At 37.6% G+C, this 5918-nt stretch overlaps 1 long non-coding RNA gene across 1 annotated transcript; it reads left to right on the forward strand.

Annotated features, from left to right (window-relative positions):
• The first annotated feature begins 1016 nt into the window (after positions 1–1016).
• Positions 1017–3741, forward strand: LOC129179147 (uncharacterized). The gene is made up of 4 exons (XR_008569906.1): positions 1017–1217; positions 2384–2588; positions 2690–2831; positions 2952–3741. It is a non-coding gene; the product is annotated as an uncharacterized LOC129179147 (long non-coding RNA).
• Positions 3742–5918: the final 2177 nt, after the last annotated feature.

Raw genomic sequence — 5918 nt, forward strand, 5'->3', positions numbered from 1 at the left:
TCTCACACATACACAATCATACTCTCACACATACACCATCATACTCTCTTAAAAACACTATCATACTCTCACACATACACCGTCATACTCTCTTAAAAACACCATCATACTCTCACACATACACCATCATACTCTCACACATACACCATCATACTCTCTTAAAAACACTATCATACTCTCACACATACACCATCATACTCTCTTAAAAACACTATCATACTCTCACACATACACTATCATACTCTCACACATACACCATCATACTCTCACACATACACAATCATACTCTCACACATACACCATCATACTCTCTTAAAAACACTATCATACTCTCACACATACACCGTCATACTCTCTTAAAAACACCATCATACTCTCACACATACACCATCATACTCTCACACATACACCATCATACTCTCTTAAAAACACTATCATACTCTCACACATACACTATCATACTCTCACACATACACCATCATACTCTCACACATACACTATCATACTCTCACACATACACCATCATACTCTTTTAAAAACACTATCATACTCTCACACATACACCATCATACTCTTTTAAAAACACTATCATACTCTCACACATACACCATCATACTCTCTTAAAAACACTATCATACTCTCACACATACACCATCATACTCTCTTAAAAACACTATCATACTCTCACACATACACCATCATGTGAATGCAAATAATCATGTATAAGGATCCAAATGTCAGTGAATGTAAGACAGAATGGTAGGGTATGTGAATGAGAATAGTTGTTTGTGTGAGAGAGTTTGATTGAAACGGAAACAGTCCTGAATTCTCAGTGCCTGACTGGCTATCTTTGACGAAGCTGGAGGAAGCAGGATTTCATGGACATGGCCCACCTTCCCAATCAATGACTGATAGAAGAAGATGGCGGACCGGGAGAAACTCAGTGAAGCCATTGGCCTTTTAAACAACATTTTGAACTCTCCAACTGTTATCACAACAATGTCAGAAATGTTGGATCAAAGGCAACAGACACCCACAGGTGCCTCTTCTAACGCGACTGTGGAGGAGGAAATGCGGCGGATCTTCAGGGCTAGCTCATCAGGTGTATCAGGAAGTGCCAGTAGCACTTCGTCTGGATCTAGCCTGAACCAAGTGATGCAACCTCGATATCGAACTCAACAGTATTTCGGTGGATGGGCTTCAAAGTCAAGGAAGAGGTGAGTTTATTGAATAAGCTTTAATCATTTATTTAGCCGCGGATGTTTTTTTTTATTTAAGCTACCGCTTAATAATAATACTGCTTCTACGCTAACACATTAGCATTAACACTAGCAGTTACTTTTGTCAGTATTCGTTAAGGGACAGTGAAAATGTTAAAAGTGAGACGTTGTAGTGTTTCGTTAAAATTAACGCTGCTGAATAACATTAAGCCCGCATACTACCTAACTAATTTAACCTGTAAACCTAGGGCTGGGCAATTAGCTATTTGAAAAGTAACCTAAACCAACATTCAGAACTGACTTAGTGTTAATGTCAGGTATTTTCCAACAACTTTACGTAACGTTACATCTTAAAATGACAACAGTTAATATTACTCAAGGCTTGAGTACAGGTCAGTCTGCTGTGTGGAGCCATTTCATAACGTAAGTAGCGTTAACAGAATAGGCGAACAGCTCATTTCAGCTGCGCTCGGGTGTCGCGACACCTGTCCACTTGCGATTCCGTGTGGTTGCACTCAGAGCAGTCATGTTAGCACTAAGACTGAATGTAACAGCGAATGTTCAAAATGAGCTATAGTATCTATTCTAAGTAAACGAGAATCAAGTTGAGTTCATGAGTTTTGTTTAGCAGCAACCTTGTACAGTAACGGTGGTAACTCCAAAGTTAGCGACAGTTTAACCCTGAAGCAGCGAATGAGTCTCCACTGATGACAGTTAGGAAACTAAACAACTTGTTTCACACGTAGCACGCTGTTATTAAAATCTAGTTCTTACCAAAGTAATTATGTTAGTCACCAGATGTGTGAAACTAAGCCTGTACTTAGATTTTCCTGTTTTAGAAAAGATAAACCTGAAAGCCTTCATAACTACTATATGTAACATAAATGTGACTCAGCTATAATTTATGTTCAATGCAAAGAGTTAATAAGAGACAATAAAGACGTGTGCACATATTTATTAAGATAACAACTAGCTAAAGTTAATAGTGTGGATGTTATTGCCATTGCCAGCTGAAAATGTTATGTAATGCATTATGTATTGAGACAAGGCTCTTTTTAATTACTGTCCTCTAAATGTTTGATTGTCTTGCATTGATTGTAAGTTGCTCTGGACAAAAAAGTTTGCTAAATGACTAAATATAATGATAATGTTTTCTTTTTTAGGCCGACCTCCTTAAATCACCCTACCTTTAATAAGGACATCATACTGCTACCTGATTCTACATGGGATGAAGTCTGCAAACACAAAACCAAAAGAAGGCTTCATGAAAGTTGCTATATTTTAAGTGCCTTTGAGATGAGGAAAATGTGGGACTGTCATTGCAGAGATAAGAGAAGCATTCAAGGACAGAATTCCTGAGGATGTCAGGTATTTTTTAATATTACGACATTGCACGTTATACTTTATGGGTTTTGTTGATACAGGGTGGTTTTGAAATTGAATTCTATTTTTTCTTGTTTGTTATTCAGTATTGATCTTTTGATGGCATGTGGAAACAAACTGATTTCACCAAAGTTGTGTGAGGGCCAGGAACTGAATGGCTTTATGATTCACAAGGTGTTCAAATCAAAGGCAGTGTACATTAGGCCATCGACAAATCTTCCATTTCCGGTAAGCTATTTAAAAAAATGTCAAGCAGTGTGTTCCTATCTCAATTGGACCATACAGTTTTCATGGTTTGGCAATGGGTTTAACCCAACATTTTCTAAAAACATATTTTTTGTTGTTAAGTCTGACAGCACAGATTCGGAGGACAGTTGTGTGGAGGTTGACGCTACATCAGCATCTAGTGACCACAGTACCAGTCAGACCAGTGACTGTATGACCACAAGGGCCAGGGGAAACCAAACTGCATCAATACAGCAGATCTCTAGTTATCCTTTCACAAGAAGGGCCAGAGCTAACCAGCTCTCTGCAACACAGCAAGCATCCAGCGATGTCTTGACCAGAGCTAACCAGCCTTCTGCAACACAGCAAACATCCAGCGATGTCATGACCAGAGCTAACCAGCCTTCTTCAACACAGCAAACATCCAGTGTCATTGACTTAGATAGTGTTGGCACGGTGAACCAGACACCATCAGCTAGTGATGACAACTATGCTGCCTACCTTTCGATCATGGGTTCCATCTCAGACCTTTCTTCTGATGATGATCCAAACAATTGATGAATTAAGCAACTCATTACCATCTCTAAAGTACCCTGTAAAATAAACTATTTGCACACATTACAACAACTACATTTTCAAAATTGAGACATATTACACATACAAAAACAAAATTTTAACCACAACGATAAATTCTGTGTAGTCTTTCTTCTGGTTCTTCTAAAAATGATTGCTAGCTTGTACATTTGGGATTAAATTGGATTTGAAATTGTTTGGCGAGTCTGAACAGATTTATTTCAGATTGTCAAAGACAAAACATATTTCACATTTTTTGCCATCCTAGATTTCATCCTAACTTGTGCTGGCATCTTGGATTTTCGAGGAACGTGTTGTTCCATTTTGGAGGGACTACCTGCAGGATGTTGAAGGTAATTATTTGCTAGATATGTTAGATATGGCACTGTCTCATGCTTTTGTCATGTTTACAAATTGTACATATACTGGGCTAGGAGAAAATACATGGACTACTAATTGTAATGAACATTCATTATTCTCAGAGGTTGAATCAAAAGGATTTTGGTTTTTCCCTAACCTTTGCTAATGCCACCATTTGGCCAAGTTGTCAACTTTTGTTCCCATATTGGGTCTCTCTTTCAGTCTTTCCTTTTTTTTCCATTTATCCTTTTTTTGTTTTTGTTTTTTAAGTTTTTTACTCATTTTCCCTTCCTCTATCTTTACTCTTTGCTTCCTTTCTTTTTGCAATCTGTCTCCTCTAGAATTGATTGTCTTTCCATTATATACCTTTTAAATAATTTTACTGTATATGCTATTTTTGTAGTTCTAGTAACTTTTTCTTTTTTCTTTCACTCCTCTCCTTAAATTCTTTTCATCTATCACTTTCATTTCTCTCTTTTCTTTGTCTTACATTCCTTTTGGAGCTTTCTATATGGTACTTTTTACTTTCTGGTATAATTGCTGTAAATTCTCATTGTTGTCTTTGGTGTTTGCTTGCTTGTTTTTCTGTGTGTTAGAGCAAGAGGGATCCTCAAAGCTAGGTAAAATCCTAGCTTTTGCAACGGGTGCAAGTGTCATCCCTCCGGTTGGCTTCTCCCCTCAACCATCAGTTGATTTCTTGCATGATCAGCCTGTCAGCTCCAGACGCTGTTTGCCAATGGCAAACACCTGCATCAACTGCCTTATGTTGCCGCTGCTTGACACATACGAGGATTTCAGGGAGAGTATGGACTTTGCATTAGGTAACACACAGGGTTTTGGTAGAGAATAATATATGGACTGTGAACATTCAAGCTTAGCCATTTGCAGAAAAATGTTGCATTTGATGCTATTACAGGTAACTATTACAGTTTGAAAAAAAACAAACATATTTTCAGTAGTGAGCCCAAACTTTTTTTTTTTCCAATAACCAATGCATTCACAGGCTGTATAGAATACCTTTTTTCTGTCACATTATTTTTTGATCAACTAACTAAAACTTTGAATATATGTGACTAGTGGAGTGGTGGGGAGGTTATTTTTGTTTTTTGTTTTTTTAGGGTATAGAAGCCCAGTGGTGCAAAAATATCTAAATGTTGGTTACATTATTCAGTCTGTTGTGAGATAAACTGTTTAGCTTAGCACTTTGCATAAAAGTACTATATGCAGCCATTTACCATTTATCTGTTAGAGTACAATGCACAGTGTTCTAGTACTCAAGCATCCTTGTTACTGTTCACTAATAAAATTCGCCAGGCCTAAAAATAATTGTATGCCGTGGTTACCATCATCACTCAGTGGGTCTACTGTCTTTGAATTCTGTTCAGAACTGTTTGATTTGCATTAAAGTTGTTTACTGGAACAACAATATTGTTTTCAGTCTCTAACTGTAGAGGGGTGTCTTCATTGATTTCCAAGGTATCATTTCCTGCTAAAATGTCCTGAATTGCACTGTTAAGAACCCCTTCCTGCCACAGTTGGAGAGGTGTTTGTCCTCCTTGTGTGGATAATCCATGATTGTTCCACTAATTTCGGAATTCTGCAGCCGCCCTCTGAACTCTTGGCAAGTACTGTAGATGTAGTGCAGACAAAACAGATGGAGTTCATCTGTAGAATCCAGTATGCCCTCATTTTCCATGAAGGTGAAGAGGTTACTGAAGTGGAATGAGACAACTCTGTTTATGATAGTGTTTTTTAAGAGAGTATGATGGTGTATGTGTGAGAGTATGATAGTGTATGTGTGAGAGTATGATGGTGTATGTGTGAGAGTATGATAGTGTTTTTAAGAGAGTATGACGGTGTATGTGTGAGAGTATGATAGTGTTTTTAAGAGAGTATGATAGTGTATGTGTGAGAGTATGATAGTGTATGTGTGAGACTATGATAGTGTTTTTAAGAGAGTATGATGGTGTATGTGTGAGAGTATGATGGTGTATGTGTGAGAGTATGATAGTGTATGTGTGAGAGTATGATAGTGTTTTTAAGAGAGTATGATGGTGTATGTGTGAGAGTATGATTGTGTATGTGTGAGAGTATGATGGTGTATGTGTGAGAGTATGATAGTGTATTTGTGAGAGTATGATAGTGTTTTTAAGAGAG

Source organism: Dunckerocampus dactyliophorus, chromosome 3 (genome assembly GCF_027744805.1).
Source record: "Dunckerocampus dactyliophorus isolate RoL2022-P2 chromosome 3, RoL_Ddac_1.1, whole genome shotgun sequence".
NCBI classification, from domain to species: Eukaryota; Metazoa; Chordata; class Actinopteri; order Syngnathiformes; family Syngnathidae; genus Dunckerocampus; species Dunckerocampus dactyliophorus.